This window comes from Pteropus medius, unplaced genomic scaffold, assembly GCF_902729225.1.
Source record: "Pteropus medius unplaced genomic scaffold, Ma_sr-lr_union100, whole genome shotgun sequence".
NCBI classification, from domain to species: Eukaryota; Metazoa; Chordata; class Mammalia; order Chiroptera; family Pteropodidae; genus Pteropus; species Pteropus medius.
In genome coordinates, this window is record NW_024351647.1 from 4,541,760 (window position 1) to 4,560,934 (window position 19,175).

The window sequence follows — 19,175 nt, forward strand, 5'->3', positions numbered from 1 at the left end:
CATAGGCCTTATTGAGAAAGTCCCATTTGGAATGTTCTTAATCCAGATAGAAGAGACAGTTTTAAAGTGAATACCTATCTGTCACATTCAAGACACAGGAGGTTCATGAGAGTAGTAAAAAAGGCTGGTAAAGAAGAAATGGATGGCCTGGACATGTAGAGCCTGTAGATCATTATCAACACTTTGACTTTTTCCTTGAATGAAACAGAGAAGCATAATGTGTTTTTTTAGGCAGAGAATTGATGTGATGTTACTTATGTCTCAAAAGGATCACTACGGCTGCTCTACTGATGGTAGAGAAAAGGGGTCGAAGCAGAGAAACCAGTTAGGAGGAGATTGGGATAACTCAAAAGAGAAATGATAAAGGTACAAATCAGGGTAGTAGTTACAGAGAAAATAAAAATTGATTCAATAATCCACTTCTAAATATATTTCAGGATTTGCAAATGTAGTGAATGTGGGATATGGAAAAGAGAGAGAAAGAGTTCAAGGATGACACCAAGTTATTTGGCCTAAGCACTGAAGGATGATGTTGCCTTTAGCTGAGATGGGAAAAAATGAGACAGAGCAAGTTTAGGAGGAAAGAGATGATATTCAGATTTGGGCAGGTTGAGTTTGAGATGCCTAGTAGATATCCAAAAAGAAACATAAAGAAGTTAAATTTAAGAATATGGAGGAAAGGGGTCTGGGCTAGATATATAAATTTGGGAGTCTAGACATAAAAAATAGTATTTAATGTCATTATGCTGAATATCACTAAAGGAATGAGTGTTGACAGAGAATTGAGGGTGACTGCGGATAAAGCAGGATCACACCAGCATTTGCCCTGAAGGAAAGAGCTGGAATCAACAACAACAACAACAGAGAGACAGATGGATTGACCAGTGAAGTAGGGAGAAACTTGAGAGAGTGTGGGGTCCTGAAAGCCGTGATTTCTGATGCTGGTTTCCTGGATGTCTACCTTAGAGACCTTCTGTGAAATTCAGTGAAATAATTTGTGAAAAATCACCTATGAAATCCTTGGGAAGTAATAGATACTAATCATTTTAAATTAACATGTAATGCAAATAATACAAATACTGACATGAACCCAAATATTTCATTAAATAATTGTTATGTTATTATAGTCATTATATAATTATATTACTCATCATACTTTATATCATATGACTTCTATTTGTCGTATTACTCATAATTCATTCACTCATTTGTTCTTTCAATTATGTAGCAAATATTCTTTATTATTTTCTCTTTGCTAGGCACTAGCACCCAAGAAAAAAAGACAAGACATGGAACTTATTTCTACAATTTTAAAGTACACCAGACTCTGCAACCAGCACTCTGCAGAGTTTACTTCCCAACTTCATGTGAGAAATTTGAGACATGGCTCTATCAACTAACAGGTAGGTGACCTTAAAAAAGTCACTCGACCTCCCTTACCTTCAGAAAAATGGGAACATGTTGTTTCTATTTGCAAGGTACTTGGAACGATTAATAAAGATACAGTAAATATTCTAACATCTATTACTAAATAGGCATTCACAGTGTATGTCTTATTAGTACAATAAATTCTGTACATTCTGTCAAAGAGAATATAGACTTTGTTGAAGTGAATAATTCATGGTTTTCATTTTTACTGGAAGTTGATGAGTTTTTAAGGCAACGTAAAATGATGCTCTAATAAATAATATTATATTTGTTTATAATTACTTATACCTTGATTCTTTTAACAAAAGATTTGAGATAATTTAAAAGGAGATTATGTAAAGTGGCAATAACAGTAAAGATATAAAATTAAGACTGCATATATGCAGAATATATATATGTTATCATAATTATTTAATTTTCCATTGTGCATTTCAAATTTAATTCTGAGTTTTCTGGAAAGCAAAACTAAAGGGAAATATCAGTTAAACAATTTATATTATCAACAAAAAATGATCTAGATTCACATAAAAAAAACAAAGTTTGCTTAGCATTAAACTCTAAAAGCTATTCCTTAGTAGAGACTTCATATAGACTATATGGAGTAATACAGATTGTAATCTTAATTATTTTTGTAACAAATTTAATTATGAATTTTATATAAATGTTTCTTATAATGCCTCTTAATTAAAAAATTGAGTCTTAATGTAAAAAAACAATTGAGTACTGATAATTCTGTGAAAACCGAATATACAGTATCAGACTGATAATCCAAAAATGCTCTCCAATTTTTATGTGCATCTTATCACCCAATATTTTTCTGTTTGTTTTTTATATATGTCACATATACACATATATATTCTACAAATTTAGAATTTATATATACAAATTTAGAATTTTTAGAGGAATAAATGAGTTTTAAATCTGCTACAATGAATACTGCTTATCTTTTCATACTTTTAATGGAATCTGGATGGCAGACAAAGACCTATGGACCCTATGTTATGTATTGCTAGATGAGGACAGAGGAATATTCTTTAGAAACCAAACTAATATGATAAATTTGAAATTCTACTCGAAAAATTGTGTCTTTTCCAAAATGCCACCCTAGTGGACATCTAGGTAAGTACACTCAGCACCACGTGACACTAATTCTCAAGATAGTTTACAGATAATACCAAAATTTTTCTCAGGTAAAATTTTTGATCAACTATCACATCAACAAATAAGTCCAACAGTAAACTCTGTTGAAAAAGTATCTTTCTAAGGAAAAAAACACTATAATTTTCTTTTCTTAAACTCAGACACTCATAAAGGCCTCCTGGGCCTGGTTCACATATGAAAGAACATCCAAATCTTGCAACTTCGGCTTTTCATAGAAATTTCTGACATCCTAACTTGCAAAGATGGTTTTTGTTGTTGTCTTTTCTGTTTGTTTGTAGTTGTTATTGCTTTTGTTGCTTCGTCCTCCTTTTTAAAAGTCACTGGCCAATCCTGATTTTGCTTTAAAGATGCATTTGATGCTATTGGGGAAATGTCAGAAATAATGAAGAAAAATCCTAATGTGCTGTCCAACTGAAGTCCATCTTTTGAAATGAAAAACACTCATAATGAAAATGAGTTGACAGCTTACTTGATGATATTTACAGCTGGATATGACGTCAATCGGAAGGATAGTACAGATCAATTTTAATGGCAAGCAGCTAAGCACGCTTATTGATCTGGCAGCTTGCTACTCTACAAATGGCAAAAACCATTAATATGCTAGCACCAGGGACATGGGAGAAGCATAAAACAACAAGTGACTTTGAGCCTTTAAAGAAGATAATTTAAGAGTGCCGATTTGATGATCACAAGGGAAAGTGTGAATTCATGATTTAACTTCCATTCACTACCTCTCAACCAAAAATTGATCGCCATCCTGAGAGTCATATTTCATTTGAGAGAAATTTAATATATTTTATAATTTCCTCTTTAAGCCCTTTGCTTTCAGGGATGCCATTTACTGCCCAGCTAATACTAAAGTAGACTTTTTTTTTTACTGGAAGAACAGAATCATTTTTGCTATAACAGAGTGACCATGTTGGTGAAATATGAATCAAAAGCATATAAGAATAGCATGTATCTCCCTTCTCTGCTTCCATATTTCCTTTCTATGCTATAAGGACAATAACATTAGTCCCTCCCTGGAATATAAACATTGGCTAAGATCATGTCTATCAAGAGGACATTTATTTTAAGGATTAATAAAAGCCATCAGAAGTACTTACACAGTAGTCAATATTACAAATATATATTGCTTGAATGTGTCCATGCTATTGAGAGTAAACTTTTCTTTATCTGGAGGAGAGGTGAATATTCCAATGGTCACCAAATAAACTTTTAATTCAGACATCTTGCATTGTATTTTAATATACCTAATGGAGTCTAAGCAAATGGATATTAGGTGGGCTGTCTGTAATAATGAACTTCCTAACCTCTAGAGATGCAGTACATCTGCTCAGATCAAAATGTGTTGTTTATGAAGCTCCCACACTCCGGAGACATATGTACAGTACTAATGTGAAAATAACAAGTTTCAAACTCTTCAAATGGTTCCTAGTCAACCAATAAGGAAGCATTAACCCTCACAGTGTGGAATCATACTTATGAGGCCCTTCCTTAATAAAGAAAATCTTAGCAACAGTTTTATTTTGTTTTGTTTTTAATAGGCAATTTGGGGAAAACACTGGTGTAATAAAATGAAACCATGGCAAGTTATTAAATAATTTCATACACCAGAATTCAAATTTCCAGATTTAGAAATTTCACATGCTGAGGTTTCTTAATCTTAATACCTAGCCTCTTGCCATTTTTTAACACCAATGTTCCAGTGGTTGCTTTGCTGAGGGTTATTTCTGAACTCAGCACATACAGATTATTCATCTTCCCTCTTTATTCGGCCTCTCTTTCACTTGATTTAATATTTTCTATAATTATATCTATCTCTTCTAGGGCAAGGCTGTGAAGAGTACCTTATATGGTCATTAATATTTATTAAATTTATTCATTTGGCTATGCAAATTAATAATTGAGATCTAAGAGAGAAAGCAGGAAAACAGATGGCCATGCAATAACTGTACAGCTAGAGAGAAAAGAATGAGAAATCACATATTTCCGTATATGTTCTAAGGCAAGAGACAAAGACTCATCCCTAATCATTGTCATTGACTACAGAAAGAACCAAGGACAAGGAGAATGCCAACATTAAATTACTCATGACTCCTCCTGACCCCCAAAAAGGAATATTTATTTCCCTTCAACTCACATATGCTGCCCAGACTGAGCTTCCCGGAATTTCTATTAAGAATCCAGATTACATAGCAATAATTTTCAGGTGCTACAATAGTGAGCTCTAAAAGAAGGACAACAGAGAGACAAGCCATAGGCCAGTTCAGAGCTGCAGAAATCTGGGGACAATTTGAATGGATATGAAAGAATGATTGAATTTGCAGCAGGTAAAAATCATAATCTGGAAATTTGAGGTGCAAGAAATACACATTATCTCATTTTTCTATAAGCCAAATTCCTTTCTCTTTCAAGCTCTATCCCTTGATTCTGCTCAGATAGCAGAAAATTTAATCACAATGTTTTGGGAGACCTCTCAAAGTTGATTATGCCCCAGGGGATTTACATAGAGTGAGGGTATTTTTAAAAGACATTATAATTAGGAACAGAGGGAAAGAGCAATGACTGGCTGTCTCGCTGTCTCGTGATTTGTGGTCGACTTGTCCCTCATTCCTGTCCACAAGGCTCCCTGGACCAGTGCATCTTCCTGTGAGGACTTGCCTGGGCAACTTTGAGAGGCTGCCTAGATGCATACTGCAACCATTCCCTCTTTGGAGTCATACCAACTGTTCAGACTGCTGGACTCCATTTCCCAAGAGCTTGTTGACCTCTCTACTCACATTACTATTCTGAGATGCTTCTCCTCCTCCTCCTGGTCCAGGCGACTCCTATCTATTTTCAGAGAAAAAGTCCTTCCTTTCTCTTAATGTTTGCCTAAAAGCATACCCTTTATCTTGCAGTTTCAGATGTTAGTAAGGCCTCAAGCTTGTTGGGGTGCCTCAAATTTTGTCTACCATCGAGTGGTAGATTTGCTAGAGGAATGAGTGTATATCTCAGTCTTGAGCTCTATCTTTATTTCTTTTCTAAGAATCATACTATCTCTAATTAGAAAAGCTACTGCAAATCAATCTATTTATTATAGATGGTGAGTTGGTTTCATGATTAAAAAAAGTTGATGTCTTAACTTGAAATTCTTGGAAGTGTGTTCACATTTAACTTCTCTTTCTCATGAGGAAACCCACTGTTCCCAGAGAGCCTTCTAAAATACTACTTTTGAATGTTCATCCATTTCATTCTTATGTATTAAAAAGTCTACTAATGGTAAATTACCTTACCCAGTAGAGAATGCCTGCTGAGTAAATTCTCAATGTTTCCAAAATAAACAAATAAAAATAGAAGAGGACATACCTGGCAAAGATTAGGAGGCAAGGAATATAGGTAGCAAATTCAAGAGATACTGGTTTAGCCTTCAGACAACACCAACACTGGCAAGGTTAGAGTCCATTTCAAATCAGTTGTAATAGGTATCCATGCTAGAAATCCAAAATAACTCTCTATATTATGAGAAAAAATCCTTTTACTATGTAGAAAAAATAACTCTTCATCCATGGAAGAAAAGGGTTAAATTTTTTCCCTTTTTTTAAACTTCAAACTAGTAAAGTTTTTGAGAAATGGAACCGCGTTGAAAGTTGGTCCCTTTTCTTTTTGATTTATTTCAATCTCTTTTCACAGAGACAGCCATTGAGACAAGTATTTTTTATGTCAACTCACTGAGGACTGACTGCAGTCATCGGAAAGAAGCAATAATTGATTTCAATAATTAATTCCTGCTTGCTGAAGTAATGTTGCCTATGCACTCCTCCTCAGGCCCCAGTTAAAAGGAACTCAGAGGCAGGAGTGCATAAACAGCTACATTACTTTGGGGAGTGAAAGTCCCCTAACATACTGCAGATTTGGGAAGAGCTTTTAGGCCTGGGGCTATCTGAAGTTAATTCCTATAGAATTCCCTGTTACCTCACGTTGTACGTGATTTTCTAACCAATTCAGAGGAGTAGAAAGCCAAGTGGAGAGCTAGGTGTCATTGATCTCAGCTCAATCAGAAAATCCATCTTCACATTATATCAAAAGTTTTCTCAAAAACAAAAGAGAGAAAAAAAAGAGCTCTAGAAGGTAGAGTGTCAGAAAGGAGGAGAGCTAAAGTAGAAAAATAATCAGTGATGACTGTCAAGAGTAAACAAAGTAAGTAGTAAATGCTACTTGGAAAATCAAATGACCCCTGGTCTCTTTTCATTTAAATAATTTCTCAAACCCAAACAACTTCTAACTGTAGTCAAAAACGTTGATATGGAATCATTTCATGGTCCTTTCAAAAGGGTTAAATAGGCTTTGCTATCTTGTATGCCAAACAGAAACTAAACTGACTCCATATGACAGTATTTTATTGCTTCCTCTAAGATATTTTCATGTTTAAAAAAATATCTTGTATACCTTAATATAACTGCATGAAAGTAAAACTCAACTTAGACACACTGTTTTAGAATATTTACCCTTAATAGAAAGGCTGTTAAATACTCAGATCCTTGCAAATATATTACTGAAAAATAACTTGAACCACCTTCCCTCACCCCCAGATTATATACCCAGCCCCCCTTGACCCAAAATGTGTCACAGAACAGACTTTTCAGTAATCAGGGAATTTACAACCCCAAACTGATTGTGATGTCAATGCTTTATTGTTAATGAAGGCCTATAAAGAACTGGAAAGCATAAATGGAAAGCAGGCCCTTATTAGACATGGACCATGCATAGCCATACCCAGGTATAAGAACTGACCTCTTGTTACTACCTGGTCCCAGGGCGATAAGGTTCCTGATGTAAAGAACAGATTAAAAGTAAAACTAGACCAGATGTTTTTCCTATTAGATGGATTAAGTCAGACCAAACGAAAATTAGGAAAACACTCAGGGCTGATTTACTACCACTCAGTGATGGGTTGGCTGCGCTGGGAGCCGTGGCCAGTGGCGGCAGAGCCTGCTCTTCGTTTATTAATGGGGTTGTGGGAGTGGGAAGGCCTCATCCCTGACTGCTTTAAAAATGCTGAACGAGGACTCCAGTCTGGTGATGAAAGATGCTGTCCGAAGGTCAATCCTTGGTAAAAACAACATTAAAATCTACTTCAGACACTGCTGATGGTACAAAGGGGAGAAGAAAAAGCTAAGCTTTACTATCTTCCTTAATAAAAATATTTTAGGAATAAACATGCTAAATCAGCCCAGCTCATTTTTTTTCTGAAAAAACAATCTTGTTTTGACTAAGAAAATCAAGTTCACTGAGTCTCATGTAGACTCAAATCAGACAATTCAACCCCAAAATGTTTCTTTACATGCTGAGCTCTGAGTGTGTCTAATGGAATATTGCTACTATAAGGGTTTGCCAGACTAACTTTACCAGATATAAGGAGTGAGACCAGGTTTAACAAAATGCAATGTTCAGAAACTCTGCCGCAACTGCTAGTCCTTTGACTATAGTGCGGCAACTAAATGTAGCTCCTTGCCAAGAACGTGACTCAAGAAACAATTATTTGAAGAAGAGTTTGCTATCTAAAAATCTTATTTAAAACTTGTTAAGTTTTAAGGAAAACTTAAACCGTGCTTTCTAAGGATTAAGTATGACATCGAATAATCCTTTGGACAGGTGCGCCCTTAATATAGTCTTTCTCAAATAGCAAATTTATTCCTAATTTTGCTAAGTTTTTCATATCCTAGGCTCTTTCAGTATCTTTAAATAAATTTTGTTTGCTATTATTATTTGTTTTGTTTATGCTTTTATTTTGTATATTCAGAGCCAGCTTCAATGTAAGAGAAAGGCTATGTGAATACAAATCCAGACCTGGCTTGAATTCCTGAGCTGTCACTTAATAACTGTGACTTGAGATATGCCACATAAACTTCTATGAGTCTCAGTTACCTTATTAGCAAAAAATGAGGTCAAATATGCATCATTATAAGGGTGAAATAAGATAATGCCCATAAAAATAGAAACTCAGTCAATTTGCACCAATTATATGCCTGCCCACCTCTCTGATGGTTGCATTACTGCAGTTGTTATAAGAAAGATTTTACCAAAGACCACAAACCGAGCAAGAAAGTAAGACTTAAGTCTCCTCCTTAAGACCATTCCTTTAGTTATGGAGACTCCTGGAAAGACAAATTATTTCTTGCTTTTGCAGAGAGCATGCTGATGACCTTTCCAAATTTAAATTGTTTTCAGCCCTCAAAAGTCTATATAGGGTTATATAACTGTCATCTTTTGTAGGACTGAGTTATGGTTGCCTCTATGGGTATATGGCTTAGCCTAGAGTCATAACTGGATGTCTTTGGGCAATCGAGGAGGTTCACACTGCATGTTGGTAGGAGTGAAGGGAATATACACAAACCCCAATATAAGACCAATAGCCAGCAGAGCATGTGTGCATGTCTAAAAGACAGATGTCTAAGCTGACTCAAAAGCGGGAAGGCAAGAGAGGGGCATAGTCATGGCTTCCAGGGAGTCAAGAGCCAAGCCAGAAGAAAAATAGGAAAAAATAGAAAAAAAAGAAAACCACACACACACACTCACACACAAGCTGATAGTGTGGATAGTTCCAGGTATGCCTTTTTCGCTACAACTGGCAGCTTCAGACAGCAATCTCTACAGATGAAGTAAAATGACACAACAAACATTGCAATGACACTTTCAAACAGGCATTTGGGGAATCTGCTGTTTGTATTCATAAGCTGTTAGCCATCAGATGGAAAAATATTACTTTTGTAGGAACAAATGGTCACCACCTAATTTATGGCACATATTGTCTAAAAAATATCACTCCTCTATTTCTTGTGGCAGAGGGGACACATCACAAATTATAGTATAGCAACAAGAGTATTCGTTGTACCTAAACATGTTAGTTTGGGCTTCATCTATGCTGTACCAATGGTCAGTCACACCATTTTAAAGTGTTTAACCTTATAAATTGTTTTCATTTGTAGAATGCCAGAAATGTGATCTATTCTAACATGACAGACTATGTTCCAAAATAGACATAGTTAATGCATGGTTCAAGTATGGCAGTAATGCAGTAAAATGGCTATAATAAAATAATGTTCTGATGGTGACATCAGTTAATGGAACTTAAATTTGTCTTTCTAGCTGTGTTCTTGACATTTGGTATGATTCCAATTCTTTGGGGAAGAATGGCTAATTCTCCCAAAAGCAAGACATCTCTCACTTGTTAGTCCAAGTTAGAGTAAACATACACTAAAAGCATCAGTAATTTGTGATCTTATTTGTACTTAATATTTTCTTCTTAAATCTAGCATTCATGTTGTCTTTTCTAATTTATAGAGTTGAGGGCAAATTTATGTCTAATGTCAAAACGCTTAATCTAGCTTTCTACTATGAAATAAAAAACTTCTTGTCAAGTGCAAGATGGGGGCCATGGAGGTGGGTGAGAAGTGAGACAGTACAGTTACAAACTAAATTTTAAAAAACTATCATGAAAAATCAGCAATGAATGGATCATGTTCAGATGATACATTTCATTAACATTTAGTGTAGTACCATATTTACCTTAAAAACAAATCATTTTAACAGATAAAACATGTTTAGTTTCCATCTTTCTAAAAATTCTAAATTGTTTATTAAGTTTTACAGAAGGTATTGCTTTTGTGTTCTTTTTTCAACTGTTGCTACAGCAATCACAAGGTAGAATGGGATGTTAAGAACTACACATATATCCCTATGCCTCTAGACATGACTATTGTTAAACCAGAAAGATGGCTGTTCACGCTGTTCTTTAAAATCTCAGAGGAAACATACAGTCGCTAGATTATCATGGTAACTATGCAATATCTGTGAGTAATATATACAACTGCCTTTTTATGGCTACTGCATTAAGAGTATTTCTGTTCATTCTATTTTAAATTCTATTCAAATGTAAGTGTGAATTCACTGTTAAAGAGATACATAACCTATGTAACTCAAAGGAGAATAGAATGTCAAAGAATGAAAATTGTTCTACATGAAAATCTTATTATATTACTTTGGCAGTATTAAATGATTAAATTAATAAAAATGTTCAGGTGTTATTCTCTTTATGCAATAAAATACTTCTGAAAATGTGTGCAAAGTAAACCATATTGAAAGCTTTCTATTTAAAGGAATCATATGGTAAATATAAAGTAAATCTTTCTCAAGAGTTCAAGCATCTATTTGAAAGTCACTTGTATTCAAGTTAATTTTAATATTCAAGTTAACTGTCACCCAAATTGTATGGAGCCCAATAGGAAGTCAGATTTGCAGCCTGACATCTTTATTGCAGGGTTGTTATCTCCATCAGTTCATCAGTTAGAAATACCATAGACTGGGTGGCTAAACAACAAACATTTATTTCTCACTGTTCTAGAGGCTGGAAAGTTCAAGATCAAGGCACCCAGATAAGGTGTCTGGTGAGAAACTGCTTCCTGATTTATAGACAGCTGCCTTCTCCCCGTATCCTCACATGGTAGAAAGAATGGAATCAAGCTCTCTCATATCTCTTCATATAAGAGCATTCTTCCCAACATGAGGGTGCCACATTCATGACCTAATTACCTCCCAAAAGCTTTATCTCCAAACATCATCACATTGGATATTAGTGTTTCCACATATGGACTTTAGGGGTCATAACCTTTAGGTCTATAGCAGCTGTTTTGAAGTTATTTTTCACAAGGCATAACATACAATACAAAATTCAAAAAGGATAAATGGGACTGGAGTGAAAAGAAGTTGCCCTTTGTTATGCGTTGAATTGTGGTCCCCCACAAAATTCACATCTTGAAGCTTTAACTCCTAGTAACTCAGAATGTGATTATATTTGGAGAATGGGGGCCTTTAAAGGGATGATTAAGTTAAAATGAGGCCGTACAGGTAGGCCTTAATTGGGATGTGTGTTCACAAAGGAAATACTACGTGAGGACACAATGAGAAGGTGGCCAACTATAAGCTAAGGAGTGAGGCCTCAGAAGAAATCAAACCCACTGACACCTTGATCTTGGATTTTTAAGCCTCCAGAACTGTGAGAAAATAGACTTCTGTTGTTTAAGCCACTTAGTCTGCAGTACTTTGTCATGGCAGCCTTAGCAAACTAACATACCCTTTCATCTCTCTTCCTCAGCCACCTAGTTCCCCTCCCTGGAGGCAACAACTTTAACAGTTTCTTACATATAGTGCCAAGGAGATTTTATGCGCTATACAGGCAAATACATGATAAACGCATGCACATATATTACTATACACTCTATTCTATATATTCTTTTTTCACCTATAACTCTGTCATGTAGATCACTTCATATCAAAATATATTATTTTATGGCTGCATAATGCTTTATTTTATAAATATACAATAATTTAGTTAACCACTTTTCCATTAGTGGGTATTTCAGTTAATTCCAATATTTTCTTATTGTAATAAAAACTACAGTGAATATTCTTTTACATGTAGTCATATTGGTGTGAATATATTTGTAGACTACATTTCTAGAAGTGGGATTGCAGGGTCAAAAGATGTATGTATTTTAAATTTATAACAAATCTGTCAAATGCTCACCACAGAAATTATACCAATTTAGACTCATACAAAATGATGTATAAAAGTATTTATTCTCTCACACTCTCATCAGTATAGCATGTATAAAATTTTATATGTGGTTTCCCATTATAGGTTTAATAGCAGTTTTAAAATTATAAATGAGATTAAGCTTTTAGCCAAACTTTTAAGAGCTATTTGGATTATCTTTTTAATAAACTGCTCATGTTTTTTTCCCTTGTTCTATTGGATTGTTGGTGATTTTATCATTAATTTGATGAATTCCTTACACATTAGGAAAATTATCTTTGCTCTATAATGTGTTTACAAATTTTTTTATAGTTTATCATTGTCTTTTGAACATGTTTATGATGCTTTTCCCATGAACCTTTTAATGCAAATTTATTAATTTATTTAGGTTAAATGATGTGTCCCATTTAAAAAGGCCTTCATTTCTTTGAGACTTTTTTAATCTCCATTTTCTTCTAACAACTTAATGGTTTCAACTTTTAATTTCAATCTTTGATTTATCTTAAATGTATTTTGTTGAAAGAAAGAGGGTAATGAGTAAACAATTTTTAAAGATGTTTATCTTATCCCAACCCCTCTCATTAAATAAACTACCTTCTCCCTATTGATATGCAATGTCACATTTATTATGTATCTGTTACATTTTGATACATTCCTAAATATTTGCTCTGTTCCACTGATCTATGTGTATATTCATTTCAATGCCTAATAGTATTAATTATTGCAGTATTATATGCTCTGACATGGAATAGGGTACAAATCTCCTTATGAGTTTTCTACTTATGAATTTCCCTATTAATGCATATTTATTCTTCTAAAATATCTTTTAAATCAGTTTATCTTATTACCAAAAAAATTATTTGGCTACCATTAAGTGTGTAGATTATTTTATAAATAATTGATACCTATAACATATTGAGTCTTCTTATGTAATACTGAAAAGTTCCTTTCCAGTTATAGCATTTTAGTATTTCTGTTAGTAGCATGTTCTTTCTTTTATATAGATATTATGATTTACTATTTTGTTTATTGGTAAATATGTTAGCATTTTTTGCCTTTTTAAATAAAATATCACACATTCAGAAAAAAATTACTGAAATTTAAGTATAAATACAGAAATCGCATATTGTGACAGAAAAGAGATTACTGATAAACAAAATTAATCAGAAAATCATCAGACTTCTCATTTGCAACATGGTGGAATGTCGACTAGAGATTACTGATGGAGAGAAATTAGTCACACGTCAAGATGGAAGATAATTTTAGACATACAATAAATCAGCGAGTAATCGTTCGATCCATATCAATAATAAATAAAGACTCTAACCAAATAACAAATGAGCCAAAAATCAGACTTCATAATGAGTAAAGATAAAGAGAAGAAGAAACCAAGGTGAATTGTAACTTCAAAAGACAGATAGAGATAAGATAGATAGATAGATAGACAGATGGAAGATAGATAGATGATAGATAGATAGATAGATAGATAGATAGATAGATAGATAGATAGATATTGTAGGATAACGAGAATATGTTATATGAGGGTTTTTTATGTCTTTTGAATCTGAAGAAACATACAGCAAAGAAAGTTCTAATTATAGTCCAGAACAAAAAACACAAAACAATCTACTTAAAACTTAGAAATCTAGGTAGAGATAAGGAGAGGAGGAAATAATGTTGTAAAATTTGGGTGAGGTAGGGCAAGGAAAGATGGGAGAAGTAAAATTATCTAAACAGTTTCATTTTTATAAAAACCGATAAAATAGAGCTTTTTGTTGAATAACATGGTATTTCTTTTCAAAGTATCAGTAGAAAAATATGTGTCAATATGAAATCTGGGAAGGGGATGTAACCATAAATTAAATGGAAAATCACAGTAGAATTTCCAAATTAACCATAGGGAAAAACAGAAAAAAATAGCAGCTTAAACTAATAAAAATAAGAAAAAAGAAAAAAGAGAGGGAAACAGATTATATAAATGAACACATAAAGTAATTTGAGAGATATAAAATCAACAAATTGGTCATTACACTAGATAGACTGGATCTCCCATTAAGATAAAAATTGTCAAATTCATTCTACAAAAGAAAATCTAGTTCTATGCTATGTATGAGAAATAAACTGAAAAAGAAAAATTGAAAAGAGATTAATGCAAATGCAAACCAAAAAAGTAAAAATGATAACAGCGATATGATTGAGAGATGCTGGAATTTAATAACTTCAGTAGTAGTAACATGCTTAAGTTTTATTCATATTAATATGGGAATGGGCTGAATAAAGTTTACAAGTTTTTAGCTATAGACTGTCTCAGAAACTAGAATATACTAAAGTACCTGGTGACATTCCAAGAAGAGGTATAATATTCAGCATTTCTCAAACTTATCTGATTACTTTTATAGAGAATGGCAGTGTTCTATGCAATTCCCTGGGGGGTGACGTGGAAAGGACTGCCCATGTAAACTCCTAGGTGTAAAACTACAATGTCAGTCTGTGGTCAGGTTATTTTCTTTTCCTCAATCTCTTGGATCTTGTTAAAAAATTACCATGATGGAGAGAAATTAGTCACACGTCAAGTAGTCATGAGACTACTCTTGACTTTTAAATTGTGTTCCCCTCTTTCAAGCTTGGTGAAAATACTGGAAAAGATATGGAAAGTGTTTAAGTACTCTACATTTAATTTTTTGCCATAGAAAACTTAACTAGAATGATGTTAAAGGGAAATATAGGAATGGGTGATAGCAAAAACACAATTTAAAAATTGATATGTACATATCCATTAATAAAATCAAGAGCAGTTAGTTAACATATCAAAGATAAAGAAAGCAAAATCCCATGATACATGCCACCAACTAAATATTGAACTATTTTAGTCTTTTTTTTTTTTTTTTTCAGTGCTTTGAATAGTGAAGAGTTATCTTCTCTGAGCAGTGTTTCTAAGAACTCTGGCTTGCAGGAGCAGAAGAGCATGAGCAACCAAACAGCAAAGACTGTAAGAATTTATGTTAGGGTAGGCTAAAATAGAAGGGAAAAAACAAATATGTAAAGGAAATGTCTAATATAAAATAATAATATATATTTCTTAATCGCAGGACAGTTTAAAGCGAGTGACTGACTGACTCTCTGCCATGTGATGATTCAGAGTCTAAGTCTTCTTCTGCTTTTTTACTCCACAATCCTCTAAGTCCTCTTAGTTGATTTGCATCCAGACAACAGAAAAGGGCAGGAGAGCATGCGGGATATACACCCGCTTCTCAAAAGCCTTGGCTCAGAAATGGCGTAGATTACTTCTCACTTCACTCACTAGAACTCAATCAAATGGCTTCACCTAACTGCAAAGGAGAACATAAAATGTACTATAGTTGGGTAATTGGAAAGAACAAAAAAATATAGATTTTGGCAAGCAGTTAGCAGTCTCTGCCGCAGAAGATATGAATCTCTACCAAGGAAGACATTAAGGTTCAACATGGTAATCTGAAAACTTGAAGTAGCACAAAATAGTGCCATGATCAACTGGGGAACAAAAAGAGAAGTGACAAGTATACTTTCCATGACCAAATAAGCCAAAAAGAGTCATTCTACCACAAAGAATAAGTAGACCATTCAGATTCAGCAGCACAGGTGAGGATAGTTACCACCAACATATCCAAAGGAGGTGCCAGTCAGCCCCAGAAGTACAACTTAAGTACAAAAAAGAACTGCCTCTATAGTGCATTGAGGTCCAATACTAAATCTAGCACAAGACCCTACCTACCATCTACACAATCAGTAAAGACAAGAACAACAACAACAAAAGTATACACATACAAAGAAAGATATTTAATGCTTTTAGCCTTGTGTCCACATTCAAATAAATATATCGATGTTAGATATATTTCCATAGCACAAGCTGATGTAAAAGAGATAAAAGATCATTAAAACAGACACCATTTGTTGTTCAATCTTCCTAAAGATCTGAGGAATTTCCACCTTCCAAAAAGTTTCTGATGAGACATCTAAAATTTGGAGAGAGTTTGGATCTAAGTACCTGGTCCAGGACCTAAGAATAAAGGAACTGGGAATCATGCTCACTGGGCATCAGTGTGGCTATCAGATATCAAGTATAAATAAGTTATCTTCCTGACAGACAAGAAGCAAGCCAAGGAGCTGCAGAATTGAATCAGCATGACCATCCACCCCATAACAGTTTATTTTAGCCAAGAGATACTGGAGGCCTCTCAGGGAAGTCCAGAACTTGATTAGAAACATGGGGTTTTGCTGACATTTCTAGGTAAAAAGGAGATCAAAAATCTTTAGGAGATACCAAAAAAGGATAGACAAAATACCTAGGTTTGCACTCATATTCTAGATAGGATGCTGTCTGCTCCTTTCATTGGTTCTACTCTTTTCAACCCTTTCCTGAACAGTTCTCTATAATGCTGATGGGCCTCTATTTTCACCTGATAAGCCAGGCCAGGAGACCACATGGTCCTTGTCCTCTTCACCAGCCTGTGTCAGGCCACTTTCTCTTGGAATCTATGGTAGGCCAGCCTAATTCTGCCGAAACCCTCATGACATTCTTTTTCATATTTTCTATTCTCAATATTATGTATATAAAATGGAGAGAGAGAAAGAGAGAGAGAGAGAACGAGAGAGAGAGATTTTTCTCTCTTTAAAATGTGAGCGTAAAGTTAAAAGAACTTTAAAAGTTAAAAGAACTTTAAAAAGAACTCACACAGCACTGAACTCATTGACTCTAGGGACAAAAAAGGCTATATCCATATAGTATATCTTGGTCCTACACTCCAATTCTGACTATATGCACTATATTGCTTGACTAATTGGACATGAACTATCAAATCAGTCAAAGAAACAGTACAGTTCATCAAAAAAACAGGTTGACTTGGATTGTTTTGATCATTTGAAATCACATGAATAGAGCTTTAAAAACATATAAGCCTCTCAGTTTTGAATCAGGAATGTGGAAACTTGGAAAGAGAGTTGTTTTCACCTTTACAACAAAAAAACTGACAAACTTCATTTATGACTTTTCTTGAACCCATCAGAGCACTGAGGTAGGACAAACAACATCAAACCTAGAGAAAGACAGGTGCTTGCAGGAAGAAATGGGAATAGTACTTTTGATTACCTGAGAAACATATCCCCAAACATCCAATAAGCTGATAAGATTTTCTTTCTGATAAGTAGAAAATGTCTAACTAAAACTAAAGGCATAGTGTAGACTAGTGTGAAAGTAAAAAACTCCAGGAGGCTACAGAACTAGGAAGGTTTGTAACTTTTTGTAGGTTTTCATTCTAAGAAGCTCAAAAGGAAAGCCAAAAAGAATCCTAAATAATTTTGTCTCACAGTGCTATCTGGGGGAAAGAACAGAAACTACCGTGAAACTCTTCTCAAAACCATCTCCTCTAAGGAATAAAAGCCTCAATATGTAATGGGAAGGGCATCAAAACTATAATCCGAAGACACTTAGAAAACCCACTGCAACTGAAGTAGAAGAAGCTCTCTTCTTGGGGAATGTGTAGGAATATTTGCTAGGCCTACCTAACATTACATCTAGGCCTCCCTAATATTGAGGTTAAATCTAAACATCAGAAAATATCTCCTTTCTGCACCAACCATCACCATGCTAAGCATGGAGGAAAAATAGCAGTGGATTATAGCTGAAGGAGCAGCAGGAGACAGACCATCCCTGGGAAGCAGCCTAAAGGGAATACCCAAAGCCAAGGGCAGAAACAAGCACAAGGGCTCACACAGAGAAATTAGTGCACGAAGGGTAACCATAACAATAACGAACATACCTAGTTCAAACCCTAATTAGATTAACACAAATGCCCAAAAAAGGCCTAGCAAAAGGAAAAGCATGCTCATCCCTAAGTATATATAAAAAAATAAACCTCAGTATTGACTATTCTATTCAACATATTCAGCTTCCAATGGGAAATTATAAAACATTAGAAAAGGCAAGAAAAAAACAAAAGAGAAAATACAATCATCAGAACCAGACTCAAATATGGCCAGATGTTGAAGAGGAAATATAAAATCTCTATGGTTAATTTATTTAGTTTTAATGAAAAAGGTAGACAACATGCAGGATAGATAATCTCAGCAGAGAGGTGGAAACTATAATAAATCAACTAAAAATGCTAGAAATCAAATTCACAATAATAGAAATAAAATCATTTCTTTGTTGGTCTCAAAAGTAAACTTAATACAGCCAAGGAAAGAATCAGTGAACTTAAAGATATGTCACTAGAAACTACACCAACAGAAACTCAAAGAGAAAAAAAGAGTATGTGGGAGGGTGGGGGGGAACAGAGCTGAGAATCCAAGGTCTATGGGATAATTTAAATGGTCTAACATATACATAATTGGAATCTCAGAAGGAAGAAGAAGCAAGACAGTAAATGAGACAAAAGAAAAATATAAAAATATAATCGCTAAGAATTTTCCAAAATTAGTAAGTAATATCAAACCACAGATCTAAGAAGTTCAAAAAATGCGAAACAAGTTAAAATATTTAAAATTAAAACACACCTAGGTATATCATATTCAAATTGCTGGAAACCAAAGATAGAGAGAAAATCTCAAAGGTGATGAGTGAGAGAAACATTACTTACAGAGTAACTAGGATAGGATTTATAGCAAACTTCTCATTTGGGGAAAAGAGACACAAAAGAGTCAATATAGTTTTACATTTAAAGTACTTAAAGACAAAGGAAGTATCAACCCAGGTTTCTATACTCAATACAATGTTCTTTAAAAATTAAGACTAAAGAATTTCTCAGAAAACAAAACAATTAAAAAAATCATTTTCATCAGACCTTCTCCAGAGGAAATGTTAAAATAAGTTGTTCAGGCAGAAGAAATATGATATAAGACAGAAATTTAGATCTAAAAAAAGAAATAAAGAATGTAGAAATGAAATAAATGATGATAAAATAAAATATTTTTCTTATTTCTTATTTTTAACTGCTATTTTGACAATTTAAATCAATAATAGTGACATTTTCAT